Source organism: Myxocyprinus asiaticus, chromosome 3 (assembly GCF_019703515.2).
Source record: "Myxocyprinus asiaticus isolate MX2 ecotype Aquarium Trade chromosome 3, UBuf_Myxa_2, whole genome shotgun sequence".
Classification (NCBI taxonomy): Eukaryota; Metazoa; Chordata; class Actinopteri; order Cypriniformes; family Catostomidae; genus Myxocyprinus; species Myxocyprinus asiaticus.
The window spans coordinates 33,014,199-33,038,483 of record NC_059346.1 but is presented as its reverse complement, the minus strand read 5'-3'; the positions used below and the strand labels follow the sequence as shown (position 1 = coordinate 33,038,483).

Here is a 24,285-nt window from a genome sequence, read left to right as displayed (position 1 = left end):
AACTGGACTAATCAGAGGACCAATCATCCATTGCATCTGAAATGTTGCTCTGGTCATTCTGAAATAATGGTGTCTAGAAAATTCAAAGCCTTAATTTGCAGGGCAAATAAGTTGAATATAAACTTTAACTTTGCTGAAGAGCAGGTTTATGACACTTTTAAAAAAGATATTATAGATCCGCACGTCAAAGACATAAGGAAAAAGGAACACACACACATAGTGCTCCCAGTACTGTGTGACGCGCTGTTACTCCCAAACAATTTTCTTTCAATTGTTTTGTCTGCGTGCTATAAAACGAGTCAAGAGTGGCTACAGTTTCTGCGGAAGTGATGATTTTGTTCTTTTGAACACATGGGATGGAAACGCATTTTAATTAAATTAGTAGCTTGGATGAAAACATAGCTATTGACACCACACAAGACCCAGCATCCAGGCATGATTCCAAAACAAATGGGCAAAACTCATTTGTCTCCTTTCAAAAGCAACTAACCCCTGTGTTGGGGCAAGGATATTTTTTCCAACAAGTCAAAGTAAATACGGAATGTTCTAGATAATATGTCAGAATGCTCTGCTTGTCAGCATGTGAGCTCTATCCACAGTTTTCCTGATCAAGCGCCATTATGATTCTAATTGCCTGTTTTCCATTTTCTGGTTGAGAAATACTGTCAAACTAACCGAAATGAGCGATCCAGACAGAGAACAAGAGCCATTAAGTGATATTTGGAGTAAAAATTATTGCAGTTGTTGGTTCTGCAACTATTGCAGTTGTTGGCTCTCATAACAACTCAAAGTAGTTAATGATATCAACGTAACTTACCTTGGACCATCGCTTCCTGTCATCTACATACTCTCAGGTGAGGCACTGTAATACATTTTTTTTTTTTTTTTTTTTTAAAACAGCTCTCTCATGAAGTATAGGCACAAAAGAGCCAAATGTTTTTTGACAATTTCTAAAGATGTAATGCATAACCAGCTAAGAATAAACACTGACCAGCCACAACATTATAACCACCTGCCTAAATACTGTGTAGGTCCCCCTCGTGCTGCCAAAACAGCACCAACCCGCATCTCAAAATAGCATTCCGAGATGCTATTCTTCATACCACAAATGTATAGAGCGGTTATCTGAGTTACAGTAGACTTTGTCAGTTTGAACAATCTGGCCATTCTCTGTTGACCTCTCTCATCAACAAGGCATTTCCATCCACAGAAATGCTGCTCACTGGATGTTTTTTGTTTTTGGCACCATTCCAAGTAAATTCTAGAGACTGTTGTGTGTGAAAATCCCAGAAGATCAGCAATTACAGAAATACTCAAACCAACCCATCTGGCTCCAACAATCATGCCACAGTCCAAATCAGTGAGATCAAATTTTTTCCCCATTCTGATGGTTGATGTGAACATCAACTGAAGCTCATGACCCGTATCTGCATGATTTTATGCAATGCAGCCAAATGATTGGCTGATTAGATAAGCACATGGATGATTGTTGGCACCAGACGGGCTGGTTTGAGTATTTCTGTAACTGCTGATCTGCTGGGATTTTCACACACAACAGTCTCTAGAATTACTCCAAATGGTGCCCAAAAAAACAAAAAACAACCACTCTTTACAATTGTGGGGAGAAGAATAGCGTCTCAGAATGATATTCTGAAATGCAGGTTAGCACTGTTTTGGCGGCACGAGGGGGACCTACACAATATTAGGCAGGTGGTTTTAATGTTGTGGCTGATCGGTGTATGCTGATGCTGGTGAAAACCACTGGAAACAGAAAACAGGTGAATCATGGAACACTTCCGCATTCAGGAAAAATTTGGATAATACATGTGCTTCTACACTACTAAAAGACTGGCGCTCTTCCCCTACTACAATGATAAGAGATCACTCCCACCTCTTTCTCGATTATGCACCAATGAAAAGTCAGAGTCGGCTGGTATAACACGAAACACACACTCAGATGTACAGTAATAAGATTAGTCTGCTTCTAACAGAAACACATACACTGACCCTGTTAGGCAAGAGCATAAACACACAGCTCAGTAGAAACAGACAAATTCCTCCTGTTGCCCGAGCAGGTAAATCAAGAGCAGATGAGATGTTTTCCTCCGACTGATATCTGCCAACATCTGACCTAAGGGCTGTGCTGAATCTCACATACTATGAACAACAATTCTGCCTTTTGGACATTAGTGGTCATTTTCAGACCAACTTAAATTGGTAACAGTTTGAAATGTGAGAGCCATTACAAATGACCTTTTGCTTAAATGAGATGGATCAGAAGCACAACAGTAGGGCTAAGCAACTGTTGCCGTTCGCCATTTCTCTGACAAGCGTTTGCTGTTTTCTAATGAGTGTATGGGAGTCATATGTGTTTGAGTAGTTTTAAGCGGAATTTTATAGAAATTCATTTAAAAAAAAAAAAAACTTTAAAAAGTTGTTGCAGAATCACTTATAATAGTGACTCAAGGTACACAGAAAGAATACACGCTGTATTTTTTTCAGAATTTTTGTCTAATACGTTTTGAGGTGGTCAAAGATCGCTAAAATGCACGATACCAGTAAGGCAGCATGTCAGCTTCTTTGTCTAACTCAACATGATGAGCAAAAGCTCAATATAAAAAAATCCCGGTTATGTGTTCCAAAAAATACATAAACAAAAATAATTTTGCATTTCTTGCAGCTTTTATGATCTCTCACACGCATGATACATTTCCCTTAGTTACTGATACCTTCAAGCTTTCCTGTCACAATATGTTTTACCCAACGCAGTCACATCTAAGTCGTATTAATGTATACGAATCAACTAAGTGGCTAAATCGTACGATACAATCTGGGTCATACGAAAACGGACGATTGTTACTCGCATTCAAGAAGCGTGACTCAACTCTCGTATAGATACAGAATACATCATGAAATTTGGCAACAGTTTACCGGTGTCCTTTCTTGGCAAGTAGTCGTTCCCACCAGCGCTGTCTTTACATTTTATATTAAACCCTTTATTTACTTTATTATTCAGTTTTTCACATTTATATTAAAGCAATGCATTATATCTGTCCACTCTTTTTAGGCTGTCTTTGTATTCTATTGCTTTTTATCGAACACATTGCTAGCCAGCTAGGAAGATCTAACGCTAATATCACGTTGATATATCGATATTCGATCAATTTATCGTTTTCATATCAGTAACTGATAATAGTTCAGTGTTTAGCAATTACGGTTTAAGTGTTGTTGATGCTGGTATGTGTTTTAAAAACACAGTAATCACAGAATTTACCATGCTTTTACCACAGTAACTGTAGGACCACGCTTTTTTGTAGTAAAAACATAGTAATCACAGTAGGGCTGAAACCATTAGTCGACATTATTGACAATGTCAACAATAAAAAAATTGACGACAAAAATTGTTGTCGAATAGTCGTTTGATCTAGTTTTATGTAACATGATATCATATGAAACTAATGATGTGAGAGCATCACTGCAGTTCGCACCTGAATGACTGAGGAGAAAGAATTACACAGCTCACAGTTCAGATGCTCTCTAAACTTTCCAAACAGCTTCAGGTGATGTAGATCACAAAGTATGACAAAGAAGCGCACTCGGTATGGAATAAGTGGAGCTGGAGCAAAACTTGCATGTCGAGCGTATTTAAAAGGAAACAACCCGGCGTTACCTCTAAAATGTTTATTTTTAGTTATATTTAATGCGTTATAGCTTTATTAAAGTTCAAATAATACAGAAGCAGATCATGTAAATAACTACAAACTCCGAAACTAGCATTCCTCTGTGCAGTCAGCACATCTTCTATGAGTTCGTGAATATCCTAAGGGGATAGATTGAAACTGCATCCAGCTGAGACAAACTCTGTCACGGGGATGCTCATCCCAAGAGCGCGCACGCTTAATGCAGCTAGATTATAACGTGATGGCTCACGACTTCTTGAATCATATGTCACTGTGTAGAAAATTGGCAATATGCAGCTTTATTAATAAGAGAGAGTTTGTTTTATTGTGAGTTAAAGATGAATTGAAGTGAACAAAGGTGAGAGAGGATAGTCTTCGCCCCATTATACACTGAAACAAAATACGTTTTTGATTTGTTTTTGTTTTGGCTTGTTTACAGATATAAATATCTAAAACTCCTTTAAAACAACATACATTAATTTAAGCAGTTATACTGCAGAAGAAAAAATTGTCATCTGAGAATGTTGATTATAATATTAAAAATACAAATATTTTAAAATATCAAAAAATCCTTTAAAAAAAATATGTAGTCACCTAAGACTTGCTTTTAGAGAATAGATCTTGAATATAAGTGTATTTTGTCTTTACTGCACTCGCAGAATTATAACCAATTGAAAAAAATACACTTATATACAAAATACACTTATATTCAAGATACATTCTCTTAAAGCAAGTCTAAATATCTTATATATAGCTTCTCAAGTAAATGTATCTTGTTTTATGGATTAGACCATTATAAATGGAAAACAAGACAAAAACACTTGATAATAGGATTTTTTGCAGTGAATTTCTTTACTGAATTAATTTCCCTTTAATTCAGTGAATGTCATTTAGAGGTATTTTTAAAAGATGATTTAGTCCTCTTTATTGTTAGTAAGCACGTTTAATACAACCTTTTAAGTCGGGGCACAAGCTGAATAGTCGGTTAAGAGCTAATGATTAATCACTGCAATAATCGCCGAATAATCATTATAATAATTGTTAGCGTAATCGATTATCAAAATAATCGTTAGTTGTAACCCTAAATCACAACATTTACCATGCTTTTACCACAGTAACTGTAGGACCACGCTGTTATGTGTGGTAAATACACAGCAATCAAACAGAATTTATCATGCTTTTACCACAGTTACTGTAAGACCATGCTGTTATGTGTAGTAAAAACACAGCAATAAAAGCATTTACCATGCTTTTAACCGCTGGTAAGTGTCATTCAATATTTTTTTATTATTATTATTATTATTATTATTACCAAATTAACAATATTATTGTAGGAGCATTAACCCTGTACTCATGATACATAAATGTAGAGCTGTTAACGTGATCTTTTCTATCTGGTGCTACTTATCTATCAGTCCTCCTAGCTTAGGGTTAGACACCTAACTCTAACAAATTTTACAATTCCCTTAACAGAAATAAAATATAACCAACAAAGTATACAAAGAGGTTCACCCATTTCACGTGTGTGTGTGTGTGTGTGTGTGTGTGTGTGTGTGTGTGTAACTTCATCGGGAGACACACTGAGTGTTCATCGTATCTGTACTGTTTGTACTGTAAATATACAGAAAATAAAGTGATTTCTGGATTACTACATCAAACTTTTCCTGGAATTATATAAATAATCAGATGTTTATCAAGAGTGGGTAATTCAACTCTATTATACACTAAACCATCATGAAATCTAGTTTACATAAGTACAGTAATTTATGTTGAGTCATAAAAGCCTTTATTGTAGAAGACTGTGTTGATAAATAGGTTTATAGTACTTTCAACATGTTGCCCACTAAATTCAGCACGTGCTGCGTGGTAGTCTGATCTCATCTCTCACTCTGGCTGCAGCACGAACAGCTCTTGCACCCAGTTTGAACTGTAACATGAAGACAAAGACTGCGTCAAAGAAAATGCTTCCTTCAGGGGGCTATAAGGAGGTAGGATGAAATAAGGTGCTTTTTAAACTGTTCAGTGACCAGTTTCTTTAAGAGTTCCATTCACCCAAAAACGCTGTCGTTTAAACCATAAACTGATTAGGCAGCTGCCTATGTTTTCAGGTGCAGCCAAAGCTTGTGTAAAACAGCCCTAACAAAAGTGTAGCTCCGATCCCGGAGTCCTCCGTTGGTGTTGTTGATTTCGGTGTTGTTTTTATTGAATCACTCGTTCCAACCTTGTCAGAAGAAAAATGGTCGATACTAGATTATGTCACTACGGTGGTAACTATGTGAATGCGAATGCAACAGGGGAAAAGTCTCCTCGGGTGTTTCGTTCCTCGTACGAGTTCTCATCTAGAAAGTTACTAAAGGATAAGTACAGGACTGTAGGTGGGAAAGGGCCTAAAGATTTACAGAAAAAAAAAAAAAGAAACCTTTTTGCACAAAAGAGTACTTTGGGTTGACAATTGCTTAATGTATGTATGCATGTGTATGCATCAATTACATTATTGAAAGTATTGTTTATAAATATTTTTGAACACTACACTACTTTTGCATTTGCATTTCATACTGCAGAAAAATAAAAACTTTTACAATGTACTTCTACAGCTTTGGGTTTGATTAGAAAAGGATAAATGGCAGATGATCAGATCCAATGTCCTTTCTCTTATAGATGACAGGTTTATCTTAGTATTAATATACAGTCAATGGTTTAGTCTATTCTTGACTCATGATCCAAAAAAGATGCAAAAAACTGTGTTTATCATAAACAGCAAACAACTTGAGCATGTAGCGCTTTTCCCCCCTCCTATCTACATAGCGCAAAGGTGCATTTAAGCTGCACGCATGCAGACGCTTAACTCGTGCGAGTGATCGAAACACATTAGCATTCAAATTTTAACGGTCACGGAAAGTCGTTTGAGCTGAAAGACTGAGGGCAACGTTACCCTGGTATGTAAGAAATATAACTTTGTATTTTTATTCATTTTATGTTATTTTGGCCTAAATCTTGTCATTTATGACTTACACATTTTGTTCAGCAGACACAAAGAATAAATGTCGGCAAAACGGTTTCGTCCAGGCCTGCAATATTTTCCACCAGGAGGTTGGTCAATTCAAACTTGAATCACTAAAATCTCTTGTGTTTGGACTAGTAGTTCTGATACCAGATTGTTATAATTTAATTTTCTTTGCATCTAGAATATATGGGAAAAACTTAAGTTTCAAGGACCACACCACAGCATTGAATTAAGCCAACTGCACTGATACAAAGAGATTAATCAAACTCTATTCAAGAGAGTGAAAATGTTAAATGTCCAAAATCAAAGACAGGAAATTAAGGAAATGTTTCAATTTCTCAACTTGTGAGTATTTGGTGTTTGTAGATTGTTTGTCATGTAGCCTACAAAAAAATTATAATTATGTATTTTGTTTTTATTGAAGATACCATATTAATTTAACATTTTAGCAAAGGCCTTCACCTAACTCAGAGCACTTCTGGAGTTCTGGATATCAACATTTTCAGAGCCATGACGAGTGGAAGTCAAAGGGGACATTTGACTTAAAAACAATGACAAACAATGTCAAATGGTACAAATGTTCTATTATTTCTCATTTTGTATTGCATCAAGGTTTTAATGATACTAAATAATGGTTAATTTCTGTTTGCAGTGGTTCTTGAGTGCAGCATTACTAGTTTGATCATCTTCATACAGATAGAACACAACACTTATTCATGTAAGTTAAGAAAGTTATGTAATTTAGAGAGATACCAATTTCTTTGTTTTTAATTACTCTGCATACTAACAGTAGGTCTATTAAATGTTTCACTTACAGGGATCAGCACATACATCCTCAACCTGATCTTTCACATCAGAGAGTGCAGATTTAGCATCAAACTGTTGACATGGAGATGGCTGAAGTGAAGTTTTCTTTAATTTGTTGTATCCAAAAGATCTCACTCAGTTTGTCAGACCAGTAAAACAAAATGATTCTGTATCTGCCCCAATGCTAAAATTGTTTAACAGCTTTTCATAGGTCATTTGTTTTTATTTATTTAGGGGCCAAGCATCTAAGGTGCAGTGGCACTTATTTTTTTCATTAGCATTATTATTATTCCTCCCCAATGGGAGTATATGGCAGCCCATAGAACCGCACATAGGACAATTATGATGTTTGGCACACTTATGGGGTGGTCATGAACAGCCCTGGTCGCATGGTGCAAAGTGAGGTTCGTACGTGTGAATGGCGAGCTCTGCGCACTTTGCTAGTTTTAATACTTTTTGTGTCATAAACCAGTGAGATTCGATACACCCTATTCCATAACTGTTCTATGAAGACAATATGTCAAAGAATTCAAAATCCTCGGGCTCTGGAGACATTAAAAGATACTTATGTGCTCAAGCTGAAGCCCCTGAGCAACAGGCCTCGGACCAGGGACTCAATTTGGACGGTGCAGTGAAAGAGATTCAGCGTCAACTGTCAAACATGTCAGTAATGCTGACGAAGGTCATTGCTGCCTTGGAGGATCTTGCTGTAATTCGTCGATCGATCACTCCCATGGAGACGAAATTCACTGAGATGGTTACAAGAGTGTCGGATGTTGAGAAACAGATCGATTATCTGGAGTCATAGGAGAGGGAATTAGCTGCTAACCTGCTAGCGACCAAGGCGGACTTGGAATGCATTTGGGAAAAGCTGGAAGACCTTGAGAATCGTAACCGGCGAAACAATGTCTGAATTTTTGGAATTCCTGAGCGAGCAGAGGGTCAGAATATGGTGGAATTTCTGGATGGGCTTTTTCCGAGTCTGCTCGACATAACAGGCCATAAGCTGGAAATCAAGCGAGCTCACAGGGTTCTGGCTCGGCAATCCACTGAGGGAAACAGGCCTCGATTCAAACTTCTGAGATCATCCAATAAAGATCGTGTTACTTGAGGCGAGGAGTAAAGGAAGGCTTTCTTGGAAAAACCACAGCATTTTCTTGTTCCCAGACTTTGCGAATTCGACAAGAGAGAAACGTGATCGATTCAAGGAATGCAAGAAACTCTTACATCAACGGAAGGTGGCTTTTGCACTGATGTTCCCAGCCAAATTGAGAATAGATGCTAAGGAGGCCGCAAAGTATTTACTTGTCCCCAACAAGCATTGTCCTTCATAAAGTCAATAGAATGAGTAAGTCATTGTGTGATTCTCATGTTGCAGCCAAGTGGGCCTGACTCACTAAACATTCACTTGACCGTCCGAGGAAAATGGGCACCTTTTTTGTTTCTTTTTGTGCTGGTTCCACCTAGCGGCTGGAGTTTGTTTTGTGTAGTAACACTCCTTCAAGAAACTCTTGCATCGACGGAGGGTCGCTTTTGCACTGATGTTCCCAGCCAGGTTGAGAATAGATACTAAGGATGGCCACAAGTATTTACATGTCCCCAACAAGCATTGTCCTTCATAACTTCAATGGAATAAGTCTTTGTATGGTGCTCGCATTGCAGCCGAGTGGGCCTGACTCACTGAACGTTCACTTGACTGTTCGAGGAAACTGGGTGCCTTTTTTGTTTCTTTTTATGCCGGTTCCGCCTAGCGGCTGGAGTTTGTATAGTAACACTCCTTCGGGACAGTGTTGTGAATGAATCTGCACGTTCTTTGTGCGTATGCCTCCTGTTGGCTGGAGTTTGTTTTGTGGAGTATTTTTTGCAGGACATTGGAGGGATTAGGTCATCTGCTGCACTCATGTAACAGCCGGCTTACTGAACATTTGTTTGACTGCCCGAGGAAACAATGTTTTTTATTTTTATTTTTTTTGCTGTTTCCTCTAGTGGCTGAAGCTTGCTTTGTGGAGGAACACACCTTCGGGACAGTTATGTGGATGAATCTACACGTTCTTTGTCTTTATTCTGCCTATTTGCTGGAGTTCGTTTTATAGATTTTCTACTGTTATGTAATTCTGTCTCACAAAATTTGTATAGAATTACCGGACTTGAGCATTCCTACGGCAAAGTTGTCGCAGGGGCTCTCGTAGGCGTACATGGACTATTTGAGTTTAGAGGGATGGACGCTGGTTGGCGCTGTCGTGCGGGGGGTTAATGCCCATGTTTTTCTTTTTTCTGTTTGTTTTGTTCTGGGGGAAGTTCAGGGTTTGATTGTTGCACTAATGTTTGAATGTGGTCTTTATAATTTTGTTTTTACACACAATCTATTTAATTATGTCAAAATGTCAAATGTTAACATGAATGGATTGTCTCTCTCCACGTGGAATGTGAATTTATGGGGTGCCCCAACCCAAAGGAGGAAGGTTGTTTCTTTACTTATACGAAAGAAATATGATAGTGTTTCTTCAAGAAACGCATCTTTACCCGCAGGAAGCTGGGGTAGATATGGGGTGGGTATGTTTTCTTTAGTGCTGGCTCAAGTAAAAGCAGGGGAGTCATTACGTTGATAAGTAAACACCTACACTTAAAATGTCTCAAACAGAGTATAAATTATGATAAATTAGTCATTATTGTTTTAGCAGAAATTCATGGGCAAATGTTGATTTTGGCTAATATTTCCACACCTAACGCTGTTTATATGAAGACAAACTGGTCCTCAGTATCCTCTGTGGGCGTGGCTTGGGAGGCACTTAAGGCGGTTCTTAGGGGTATGTCTCATTCATCAAAAAATCCAAAGCATGAGAATTCGTGGAGTTGGAAGGGAATATTAAAAGTGCCGAGGCAGAGCTGAAGCGCCGAATGTCGTCTGATGGCCTCAGAGAATTGACCCGATTGAAATACAGATATAACACTATTTTGTTGCGGAAGGTGGAGTTTTGGCTATTCAGGGCAAGACAGTCATACTTTGAGTCAGGGAACAAAGCAGGGAAGCTTTTGGCTAGATATATAAAGCAGAGAGTGTCTTTTTCTACCATTCCCTCAGTGAAATCTGCTGGTGGTGAAATGTTTACCTCAGCCATTGATATTAATAATGCTTTTAAAGAATTCTATCTTGATCTCTACAGTTCCACGTCTTCATCTACTGATGAAGATATGATCAACTTTGTGGAACCATCAGAACTCCCTAAACTGACAACTGAACAAAAAAAAAAAAAATCTCTTGATTCTGAGATAAACTTGGAGGAGCTTGGCGAGGTAATTAAGGCCTTGCCTACAGGCAAGTCTCCGGGGCCAGATGGCTCTGCCGCTGAGATGTTTAGATCTTATGCTACAGAATTGGCTCCAATTTTGTTAGAAGTTTATATGGAATCATTAAAGAATGGAAAGCTTCCGCCAACCATGATGCAAGCCCGGATCAGTCCGATTCATAAAACGGCCAAAGATCCAAGCGAGTGTAAGAGTTACCGTCCAATTTCCCTGATCCAGCTAGACATTAAAATATTGTCAAAAATTTTGGCTAATCGATTAAGTTATGACATCTCTTATACATACAGATCAGGTGGGATTTATTCAGGGCTGTAGCTCTTCTGATAACATTAGGCATTTCATCAATATCATGTGGTCAGTGGCGAATGATCAGACTCTGGTCGCTACCATGTCACTTGATGCAGAAAAGGCATTTGATATGGTTGAATGGGATTATCTTTAAGATTTTGGAAATGTACGGGTTTGGGAGTACGTTTATTGGATGGATTAAGTTACTTTATAGACACGGTGGTACAAACAAATGGATTAATTTCAGATTATTTTACTCTGGATAGGGGTATCCTGCAGGGTTGCCCTCTTTCCCCATTTTTGTTCTGTCTTGCCCTGGAACCATTAGCAGCCGCGATAAGAAGGGAAGATGATTTTCCAGGGGTGATGGTGGGAGGTGTGGCACATAAGCTTCTGCTTAACGCAGATTATATTTTATTATTCGTCTCCGACCCTTCTAGATCTATGCCTTGCCTCCACAGAATTATTCATTCCTTTTCTAAGTTCTTAGGATATAGAGTCAATTGGTCTAAATCCGAAGCTTTGGCTCTGACAGCATACTGCCCAGTAATGGCTTTTCAGCCGGGCGCCTTCCAGTGGCCCCAATAGGGCATTAAGTATTTGGGCATTTTATTCCCAGCAAATTTGTGTGATTTAATTAGAGTTAATTTTGACCCCTTAATAAAAAGGTTTTCAAACGATGTGGGCAGGTGGGTTTCATTACATTTATATGTGATTGGAAGGTTAATGTTATTAAAATGAATTGTATTCCAAAATTTAACTACCTGCTACAATCTCTCCCTGTAGATGTCCCCCTCTCTTATTTCAAGCAATTTGATTGCATAGCAAAGTCCTTCATTTGGAATGGTAAGTACCTAGATTACATTTCAATAAGTTACATAGGCCAACTGACAAAGTTGGCTAGGCCTACCCAAGATTTTGTTTTATTATTATGCATTCAGTCTCAGACATTTGTCTCACTGGTCGCTTCCACCTGAGAGAGCCCATCCCTGGTTTTGTATTGTACAGGACGTTTTTGCCCCATTTCGCCATTGCAAAGCCTATCAAATTAATCGGAGAAGTTACACCCCGTTATACCGATATATCGGCCGGTCGATATTATCAGCCGATATTAACCTTTCACCGATATATCAGTATCAGTGTATATTTACCGATATGCGCCGATATGAAAACTTTTTCAGAACATATAATGCAGAAAATAATGCTTTAGAATTGGTGTCATAGCGTAGTTTGTCCAGCAGAGTGCGCTCCGACTCCATTGTTTACAGAGCTGACTCTGAGCTGACGGTGGCTCTGCAGACAGGGCGGAGTTAAGCGGTGTCTCTGTAAGTTAATTAGTTTTTGAAATACATACTGGAAACTTAAACAATGACCCCATCATTTTCCCTTTTCAAAATAACTAATATAACATTAACCTTGTCCCTGACAACCATGTCACTCATGTCTGTTTGCTGTTAGCCATCTATAGTTTGTCAGTGCAGTCTGTAATGTAGCAGATTGAAAGGTAAACATCAGAGCATCTATTTGCAGCTCAGCAGACAACAGTGCGGTGGTGGATTGTGTCTGATGAGTGATGATTTCATGCTATGTTGTTACATAGTTGGTGAGACACAATGTTTATTTTACTTTTCTGCAATGTCCATCTTTTACTCTCCGTGACAACGAGCTTATAGCTAACTAGCTAATCACGTAGCTACTTTCAGTAACTACGTTTCCATCAAAGGATTTTTTACGAAAAAAGTTTTAGCGCATCAAAATAAAGCTGATGGAAACGCAAATTATTGCTAAAATTTCATCTAATCTTTCAAATTTCATGTCGACATAATATTTTTCCATTTAACTCTAGCGCATAAACTTACCCCAATTTACCCCAATCGTTAGCCTGTGTTAATCATGACGACAAGGTACAGGATCCTTGAAAGCCAATTTATTGTACGTGATTATGGATTGATCTTAACAGCATAAAGATCCGATCACTGCAAACATGACACTTCCAGGAGTGCCAACACAAGTATCTCATATCAAGACATGCACACTGACAAGGGCACGGAGAACAAATGAATGGCCACTCTTTGCGATTAATTTAATTGCGGTAGACATCCGTTTATTTATTAAAGTTGCTTTTACACACCATTCAAAATAATAGATGGCAGTCACGGAATTAGCCCACAATACAAAAAACCTATAATTTCTGTGCACAAAGAGGTTTTAAATTAAAAATAAATACACAATACTAGAAGAAAAGCTTCAGTGTGCTTTTTTGGAACACTAACATATAGCCCAATTATATTAAATTATTGTTTAGCTTACTTTTGAAAAAATGCTGGCAAAATTCCCTGTATTAAATTAAATAAATTACCAAACAAAAAACGCATTAAATAAAAAAATAAAAAAAATTAACAAATTTTTTTTTTTTTTTTAGACCTATATATGCCTTTTCTTTATACAAACTTAAATTAGCCGTACCCTGTTCTGTAGACGAATAAAGTTGGCTGAATTACATTTTCTACACTCCAAGACTAGAAACTATCAGAACTATTTGTCCAATGCGGAGTTCACTTTCAGAAAACAAGCTTTTGAACCTTTTAAAACTTTTAAATATTTTAAATCTAACCCTCTTTACCTCAGATCGCATTTGCTGAGCTTCTTCACAAAATGTAAATTGCATTATGACGCTAAAATTAATTTTAGATGATAATCAAGTTCAGTTGGTCGTTAAAAGTTGTGGGACAAATATACAGGACATAATGCAGTTGAGATGGCAATGCTTTAGATTAGATGATTGTTCATAGTAGCCTATTGAATATCAGGAATGTATCATGTAAACCCTGATATTACACCGCATCAATTTTTCTTTAATAGCTGTGCACACAGCATATACACGTCGATGGATGGTCCTTATTCTAAGACCGAAATTTTCCCCACTACTTGGTGCAGGTTGCCAGATTGAACAGGGTCATGACGATTCGCTTTCAGGTCAGAACTGGTGGCAACCTGCGATAGGCGCAACATCAGGACCAATAATTATAATTATAATAATTAATAATTAATTTATAATAATAATAATATAATTAATAATAATTAATTTTATTTATTTATCACACATTATACGTTTTGCACATATATAGTGAAATTCTTTATTTTTCCACATATCCCAGCTAAGCTGGGGTCAGAGTCAATATTACAGTCCTATCAGAAGGGAGACTGCTCCCTTTTGATTGCAATTCCTCGTCTTCTGATTGCATTCATTTGTGAAATTAAAATGACAGTTAGCTGGTTAATTTCAATGAATTGTCTCAATACTCTCCCCATTTTACCAAAACTGGTAGGAAAACAATTAGGGACATCTGGGAGGCGAATTAGCGATAAACACACATTTCTGTATGGAAACGGCTTAAGGGCAGATTTCTTTTGCGATAAACCAAAACTTATGCGACAAAGTGTTTTTTTTAGGCATGACGTCATCACGCACACCATTTTTATTGATAAAAGGCCATTTGAATGGAAACAGGCAGAAGACGGCAAATTCCGGAAATTTTTTTTTACACATTTTCATTTTGTCCATAACAAAAAAGTGGATGGAAACTAGGCTATTGTTGTCAGCTGAGTGGGAGCTAATGAGTAAACATGTATTCACCAAACTGTTTTGTTCAGGATTCACAGTTTGGTACCCCCTTCAACCGAACAATTCCAGTCATTGCATTTATAAAATGTAATATTTAAAAGTCTGGTTTTCCACTGTTGAAAGTTTCCCCTGAACTTGTATATCAGAATACAGTGTAACACCACTGCTTATCGGTTTATCTTGACTCAGCAGTATTAAAAGAGTCAGCATTTAACTGATACTAAACAGTAATACTGATGTTTATTTAGCTATTTATTTTATTTTTATTTATACTTTATTTAATGGTCAGCATTTGACTGATACTAAACAGTACTGATGTTTATTTAGCTATTTATTGTATTTTTATTTATTCTTTATTTTCTCAGTGTTCATTTCTAGAATTTGTTGACAATGTATAATAATAATGTCAAATACTCTGATAAAAAATATTTAAGAAATCAGTCTTCTGAGTACCTTTGCATAGTCATATCGGTGCATAATCGTTGAAAAATCCACATAGAAAAGGTGTGTTTTCATTCCAGCACAAAAATTAAATATATCGGCCACCATATCGGTAATCGGTGAATTTTCCCTCTTTAAAATCGGTATCAGTCTCAAAAATCCCATATCGGTCGGGTTCTAATTAAAACATGACGATATTTCTCATTGAGGTAAAAAGCTGTCTCACGATATCAGCATGACAGAGTGTGAGGGTGAAATTAGCATAGAAGATGCCCCCGCCACTTTTAAATCGTTTGTGTGGAAGCATTTTAGGTACCTGGTGGAAACAATAAACGGCGACAGAGTGACAGACAAGACACGAACAAAGGCTGTGTCTCGTTTGGAAGGCTGCGTCCTCTGGAGGTTGCATTTATTGGCCATTTATTCTTTTTTTTTTTATATAAAAATCCATATGCGGCCGACAAATATGACCTTCGGAGGACGCAGCCTTCCAAACGAGACAGAGCCAATATGTAAGCACTGTAAGATAATAGTGCCGTACACCGCGGCTAATACCAGCACTATGCAAAGACACCTACAGAACCACTGCAGCTCTCAACTAAAATCAACCAGGTCTGAAGAGACTCATGTGAAATCATACAGGAGAGAAGCCAGTCAGTTGAGTTTGTGGCAAAACCTTTTACAGTGCTTACATATTGTTCTGTCTTTTACTGCATATGATAATTCATACTCAGATAGTAGAACTGAAGTGACATTCATTACAAGATGATTAGTTAAAACATTTCAAAATGCATCTGCATTGTTTTGCATTTTGTGACTTTCAGTCAAATAAAAGACTATTTTTCCAGTCATATACACTACCGGTCAAAAGTTTTGAAACACTTGACAAATGTTTCCCATGATCTTAAAAATAATTTGATCGGAAGGTGTATGCTTAAATATTTGAAATTAGTTTTGTAGACAAAAATATAATTGTGCCAACATATTAAATTTCATTATAAAACTAAATTTAAAAAAAAAAGAGAGTTTTTGAAATCGATGACTTGGACCAAATAATAAAGAAAAGCAGCCAATAAGTGCCCAACATAGATGGGAACTCCTTCAATACTGTTTAAAAAGCATCCCAGGGTGATACCTCAAGAAGTTGGTTGAGAAAATGTCAAGAGTACATTTCTGAAAATTCTAGGCAAAGGGTGACTACTTTGAAGATGCTAAAATATAACACAGTTTTGATTTATTTTGGATTTTGTTTAGTCACAACATAATTCCCATAGTTCCATTAATGTTATTCCATAGTTTTGATGATTTTACTATTATTCTAAAATGTGAAAAAAAAATTATAATAAAGAATGAGTAACTGTTTCAAAACTTTTGACCGGTAGTGTATATAGTGTTCTCCTTCTCGTGAACCCAGTATCGTGTATCGTCTCGTGAGCCAAGTGTATCATCACACCCCTACAAACTATTAAAAATGCTTTACTTAATGATACTTAAATGTCTTTTATATGGGTTATTTCACTTTCTTAGTGATATAATATAGCAAGTAATCAATTTGCATATCCATTAAACGTTCTTCTGGTAATAAAACAAAAACATTATAAAAACCTAAACAAAAACAAAATGTTACGGTTGCTTTTTCGGAACCCCTAAAAGGTTCTGTATAGAACCTTTCCACCTGGGGTTCTTTTGATAGAACCCTTAAAAAGGGTTCTATTTAGGAGTGGTCAACCGATATGGGTTTTTTTAATGGCCGATGCCGATATCCAGAGAGCAGAGTGGCCGATAGGCCGATGCAATGCCGATATCACACAATTTAATATAGTAAATAACAAACATAAAATTATAAAATTAAAATAAAAACTTTATTTAGAACTATATTTACTCAATTTCACACAAAACTAAAAAAAAAAATATATTGTATTTTAAATGGTAGATAGCAGTTTCTTCAGATTTCTGTTTAGTCATCAAATTTTAGTAATTTATTTGCACATGAAGAAATTGTTAATATATTAGGAAGAAGGAAATAACAGTACACACAGTAGTCCAGCAACAGTGGATGGCATGTCCACGTTAGCAATCGCATTTACTCAAAAAATATATAATAAAACCAATTGTACATACAGTGCATAGTGAATAAGACATTTACTCATAGCACACGTTAAGCGCTTTTACCTTGGGCTGCATCCGAAAATGTAGGCAGCTGACTTGCTACCTTGCTGCCTAATCAGTTAATGGCTTAACTGACAACTGTTTCGAATGAATGGAACTCTTAAGGAAACTGGACTCAGTTTGAATAGCACCTTATTTTCATAGTACCTCTTTATACAGCCTCTGGAGGCAGCATTTTCCTGGTTTCGGACACAGCTTTGAAGTTGCACTCACACGCTTGTGTGGATCCAGCGCGACCCTCAATCTCCTGACAGTTTAAACGGCCTGGATCGCCTACTTGGATTGTCACAGATGGACCATCATGATTCATCTCCATCTCTCTGATGCTCCGTATACAGGTTTTTTTTCTGCCTTGTGAATCAGTCTACTAATATTTTGGTATCAGAGCAACCCTTGCACATGATGCTCATAAAATGTGATGCTTTGTCAGTCTGTGTTTTCAGCACATGAGCAGCTTCAAACATTCAGTTTGCTGCGATGCAGACTGTATATTTCTTTAAATCACATCCATTTGCGGTTTAATAAGCACACTAGGACATACCATAATTTTAATTGGATTAATTATCCATTTCTGTGTAAAAGGAGTATCAAAACACATGTTCAAATGTATGAAATATTAAATAAATTCTCTCTCAGCTAATGCTCTTAATTACGAAGAAACCTTTTAACCAACCCTTCTAGGTACAAGACTCAAATATCCCTGACACAGACATCAAATCATGTAGCATGCATCACTTAATGTCATTTCCTCCAAGCAAACTGAGCTACTAAAAGACTTGTGGGCAGCTTTCCAGATGATTTTACATTATATAAAAGCCACACCTTCACCCTGCTCTGCGAGAAGGTACCTAGTATGATTTTGGAAATAATAAACAAACATACAGATCTTGAACCTTTAAAATTTTTTTACATTTCATGATTTCCATGAATTTTCCACTACTAAGGTAGTAAACCCAATTCAAGTTCTACAAATGGCTGAGATTCTGGAACTGATTCTGGGCTATTGAGCACTGGCTGAGACTCCAGCCGATCTGAAGCTTCGTAGTCAAACTAACTCTGACCTCGATAAAGATCACATCACCATGCCCAACTTTGCTCTCTGCTGCTTGTGCCCTGGTCCCACATGATAGTGTGGCAATGGGCAGGAATGCAGGGGCGTTAGTGGAAACAAAAGCACCGGCAGTGGTAATGATGACTTGGCTCATAAAAATCACATCAGCCTGTGCATTAGGACAATAGTGGCCTCACTGACAGCAACATACAGAGATGAGAGTATGTGGGGATTTAGATCGTCAGCACTCTGGGGGGCCATGGTCACATTCCTCTCATCTCACCCAATACTGATGAATCCATCCATTTATCTCTTCATCCATTTATCAACCCAGCAAACACATCCTTCCAGCCAATGATTCATCAGTAAATTTGAGCAGATCCGTCTGCCCATCTGTCAGTTATATGAATCCATCCATGCATTGATCCTTTGTTCATCCACCCACCAGATTAGGGCTGGGTATTGATACAGATTTCCTGATTCCATTTGATTCCGAATCACAAGCCCTTGATTTGATATCCATTCATATGGGTACATTTCTGTTACAACGTTCATTTAGCTTACATATTAAATACATTTTCTCTCAGTTAATGCTCTTAATCTTTTTGCATGCGAGTTTCTCCTGTACTGACGGATCTCCCAGCGTGCGTTCTTTCATGCGCACTTTAATTAAAATAAATCTTACACTTCACAGCAGCCATATTTTCAACTGTTTCAACTATTTACAACTGAAATATACCCATATAAATCTATATCGAATCGAAATTGGAATCGAGAGTTGTGAATCGGAATCAAAAAATCTGTATCAGTACTCAGCCCTAGCAAGGCTCCAGATTGCGAATGCAACCAAAAATAATTGATTGCGACAATAATTTAAAATCTAGTCACCACTGGCGACAGTTGGGTTGTGTGCGTTCATATGCGGTTTCATCAGATATCATCTTGTGAGTTACTGAATATATTTTTAGAACGCGCACCAGCGTGTCTCACGCCACTTTTCACCCGTTCTGTTTCTGACGATCTCGCTGCACCGCACACAACAAACCAACAAACATGAACAAATGACTCTTTTGAACCTGATCTTTTTCATGAATCACCCGGAAAGAACTGAGGGTTTGCACTCAGAAGCTCAGGTTAGCAGTTTGAATCAGATTCACTTTCTCAGCAAATCAGCCATCAGTGAGCTCACAACTGGGAGTGCAGACATTTCAAAATAAGAGTCCCATGTGTATTTCGGGCTTCTTTATAATTAAAAGTCCCGTATTGTGTACCACTTTTTTTCTTCTGGTAAGTAGCACAATAAACTGCATCTGGGATTTCATTCAATTTGCACTCTTGTAGTCTCTGTGTCTGGGGCCATCCGGTAATATTTTAAAACAATATATTATATACTATATTGCCAAATGTATTCGCTCACCCATCCAAATAATTGAATTCAGGTGTTCCAATCACATCCATGGCCACAGGTGTATAAAATGAAGCACTTAGGCATGCAGACTGCTTCCACAAACATTTGTGAAAGAATGGGCCGCTCTCAGGAGATCAGTGAATTCCAGCGTGGTACTGTGATAGCATGCCACCTATGCAACAAGTCCAGTCGTGAAATTTCCTCGCTACTAAATATTCCAGTCAACTGTCAGTGGTATTATAACAAATTGGAAGCGATTGGGAATGACAGCAACTCAGCCACGAAGTGGTAGGCCACGTAAAATGACAGAGCGGGGTCAGCGGATGCCGAGGCGCATAGTGCGCAGAGGTCGCCAACTTTCTGCAGAGTCAATCGCTACAGACCTCCAAAGTTCACGTGGCCTTCAGATTAGCTCAAGAACAGTGCGTAGAGCGCTTCATGGAATGGGTTTCCATGGCCGAGCAGCTGCATCCAAGCCATACATCACCAAGTGCAATGCAAAGCGTCGGATGCAGTGGTGTAAAGCACGCCACCACTGGACTCTAGAGCAGTGGAGACGCGTTCTCTGAAGTGACAAATCACGCTTCTCCATCTGGCAATCTGATGGACGAGTCTGGGTTTGGTGGTTGCCAGGAGAACGGTACTTGTCTGACTGCATTGTGCCAACTGTGAAGTTTGGTGGAGGGGGGATTATGGTGTGGGGTTGTTTTTCAGGATCTGGGCTTGGCCCCTTAGTTCCAGTGAAAGGAACTCTGAATGCTTCAGCATACCAAGAGATTTTGGACAATTCCATGTTCCCAACTATGTGGGAACAGTTTGGGGATGGCCCCTTCCTGTTCCAACATGACTGCGCACCAGTGCCTCAACCCGATATGTTGCTGTCAGTGAGGCCACTATTGTCCTCTACCTCAACCCGATAGAGCACCTTTGGGATGAATTAGAGCGAAGACTGCGAGCCAGGCCTTCTCGTCCAACATCAGTGTCTGACCTCACAAATGCGCTTCTGGAAGAATGGTCAAAAATTCCCATAAACACACTCCTAAACCTTGTGGAAAGCCTTCCCAGAAGAGTTGAAGCTGTTATAGCTGCAAAGGGTGGGCCAACGTCATATTAAACCCTATGGATTAAGAATGGGATGTCACTTAAATTCATATGCGTCTAAAGGCAGATGAGCGAATACTTTTGGCAATATAGTGTATATGGGGGCCTGGGTAGCTCAGCGAGTATTGATGCTGACTACCACCCCTTGAGTCACGAGTTCGAATCCTGGGCATGCTGAGTGACTCCAGCCAGGTCTCCTAAGCAACCAAATTGGCCTGATTGCTAGGGAGGGTAGAGTCACATGGGGTAACCTCCTTGTGGTTGCTATAATGTGTGGTTCTCGCTCTCGGTGGGGCGCGTGGCAAGTTGTGCGTGGATGCCACGGAGAATAGCGTGGGCCTTCACACACTCCGCGGTAATGCGCTCAACAAGCCATATGATAAGATGCGCGGATTGACGGTCTCAGACGCAGAGGCAACTGAGATTCGTCCTCTATCACCCGGATTGAGATGAGTCACTACGCCACCACGAGGACTTAGTGTGCATTGGGAATTGGGCATTCCAAATTGGGGAGAAAAAATTATATATATATATATATATATATATATATATATATATATATATATATATATATATATATATATATATACATATATACACACACACACACACACACACACACTACACACACAGTATATAATCAAGCTTTTGACACTTAGGACAATTGAGGGACTTGACCACAACTATTACACAATGTGCAAACATTCATTGATGCTCAAGAAAACAACACTACTATATGCATACTATGCTTTATGTAAATATCTGTAATGTAGATTCTGAAGAGCAGTACTAAATAAAATAAAAAAATAAAAATGTATCTCTTATATTTGTATAAATTATGAAAGGGGTGTGAACATTTGAGACAAAGGGGAATGTAAACATATTCTCAACTATATATACTGTTTATTAAACCTTCGATGAAAGGGTTATCAGCTGACTTCCTTTTCTTTGGCTTTCTATCTAAATTGAGAAAATCTGTTATTTGGCTACTAAAAACAGCCATTTGGCTCCTTAATGTTTCAGTTTAGGAGCCAATGGCTCCCAAGTCGTTTATTTTTTATTTTCTGGAGACCTGCCTAGTAACCAGATCACAGTTTTGCTTAGGGATTATGCTTTTAAAAACGTACAGATGTACAAAAGCTATTTTACTGTTCTAACAATAAATAATATCCATTGAACATGGGTTGGATCTGTTGACAGGCTGACATTTTAAGAAAGCCACAATTAAAGATAAACTCAAGATAAAAAAAATAAATGATTATTATATTATGCATATTTGACATGTTCTACTGTTCTGGATTTCATTTATTTTGGTAGGTGTTTCTATATAGCCTATTACATTAAAAAAATGAATGTAAACTTTCAGAGTTTTTCCATAGTGTTGTCATGCTAATGTCCGATATGCCAACAGTTATAATTTAGTCAATAATTGGCCAATAAATATCGGTGGCCGATACCTCGCTGCATCACTAATATGAAGCTTGGTAAGGTCTGCCCAAACATTTTTCAACAGAACTCCTAAAATGAAAACTGCTTAGACAGCACACACAGTAAACATTGTTTAATCTGGACTTGTTTGGTTTGGAGGAATTAATAACATTCAACTGCCATAAATGCACTAAAAATGTGGGTATATTTTGTCATGTAACCATAAAATTGTCAGAAAGTTTAGTAGAGTGAGTGAAAATAAATAAAATGTGCTCAGATAAAGGGCTCAAGACAGCAGGGAAACTATTAGTGCCTCAAACTCCCCATCCAGACAACATGAGGGCCTGTCCCACTGAATTAGAGGTGCAATAGACACTGATGGTCGACAACACCAGCTCCAGACTGACCACAGATGTGACTGTAATCCCCCTCCATCCATGCTGTGTTAATGTTATCAAATCCTGTTCTCAACCTTTCATTCCATTTATACAGCATGTAATGGAGACACTGCCATGTCCTAGTTGATTCAATCATTAAACGCCCTAATCTGCCAAAGATAGCCGTCCAAAACACTGACGTTAAAGCTGGTTGTTGAGAAGTACAATTAACCAAGGACATTAGGATTGGTAAATCCAATCCTTACACGAGAATTTGACAATATTCTCGTTATGATTTTCCTAGTCTTTCATTCAAACGGTGCAACAGCTAGTGGGGCCATGCATCTGCCTCCCGTCCAGCGCCTCTGACAAATCAAAATAACACAGCAGATGGCATGAATGAAACACAAGTTGCGAGCAAAATCACAATATATTGCATTGCATTTAAAAAAGCCACATACCCTCACCTTGCACAGATATTACTCACATCATTGGTGTGTTGAACCGGAATGTTTGGGTGAAACGCTCACATGATGGTCTGGGCAGGGGTGAATGTGAGCGGTGTGGATTTACGGACACACGCCGAGACAAAAGGCGAGCAACATGGTCATCCACACCAGACCCATGTGAGCTAACTGTACAAACGTGCCACACATTACCACACAGTGTTCACATCCACACGCAATGTGTGGTAGCTGGTCGCCATTATTAAGTCGTGATGACTAAAACGTAATCTTTAAATCATCATCCGTTAGAGATGAGCAGACTTACCGATGGCGTGGCTGTTTTCCAAGTCAAACGAATCGGACCTCTCAACGTTTCTCTTGGACGAAGACAAAGCGGAATGGTTTCGCCCAGATCATATAGGTGTTTCTCTTTTTCTCTCGTTTTAAAATCCCGATAGCTATGTTCTATTCCGTTAAATCCGCATCCTTAAGTGTGTTTTCCTGCCCAAGCAGCGCGGGCGGTTATGAAACATAAAGCCCTCGCGTGACGGTGAGCTCAGGTAACAAATTTCAAACCGTTACTTCAGTTTTCTTCGCCTTTTTGAATAGAACATTGGTGTCCACGCGACCTCCTCCGTGTCTCTCGTCGCACAACGTCCGTCCCTCGTGTCTTTCTTTAGTCCGCCTAACAGACGAAAAAATGAATGATCGAGCTGGGGGTTCTACTCAAGCGCGAGCGTGCACAGTCGCATCATCGCGCGTGCACACATACATCTCGAGCGCCAACACACGAAAGGCGCGAGTGGATATTTTTAAGGCATTTCGCGCCCACATTGGTCCACATGGAGTGAATTAAGTTTGCTGTCCTTATTGCAGTGTTTGCAAAGCCTATGGGTGCTTAAATATAACAAATGCCCCAATGTGCAGCGGAGAAGACAGCCTGTCTGCAGATGGATATTTTCCACCATGAAGCAAATCAGATATAGAAAATGAGTCAGGATGAGACAGCCATTATACCGCTTTTACAGATGGTTAATTCAGTGCTTTTATCAACAGTCTTCTCAGTTACACATACTATGCCTACACATTGGCCTACTGGATGCGTGGTCTATCCAAACCAAGAACATAAACAGTGCATTTTGACATGTTTTTTG

At 38.4% G+C, this 24,285-nt stretch overlaps 2 protein-coding genes across 3 annotated transcripts in view; one reads left to right on the top strand and one right to left on the bottom strand.

Moving 5' to 3' along the window:
- LOC127427795 (spectrin beta chain, non-erythrocytic 1-like) overlaps nucleotides 1–23,838 on the bottom strand; it is a 123,532-nt gene extending 99,694 nt beyond the window's left edge. For both annotated transcript variants that reach the window (XM_051675577.1, XM_051675587.1), the window contains exon 1: nucleotides 23,457–23,838. The gene's annotated coding sequence lies outside the window, so the exon portion shown is untranslated. The remainder of the gene's footprint in view (nucleotides 1–23,456) is intronic.
- LOC127427940 (mucin-5AC-like) overlaps nucleotides 1–24,285 on the top strand; it is a 184,695-nt gene that overhangs the window by 141,250 nt on the left and 19,160 nt on the right. The gene's annotated exons all lie outside the window — the stretch shown is intronic.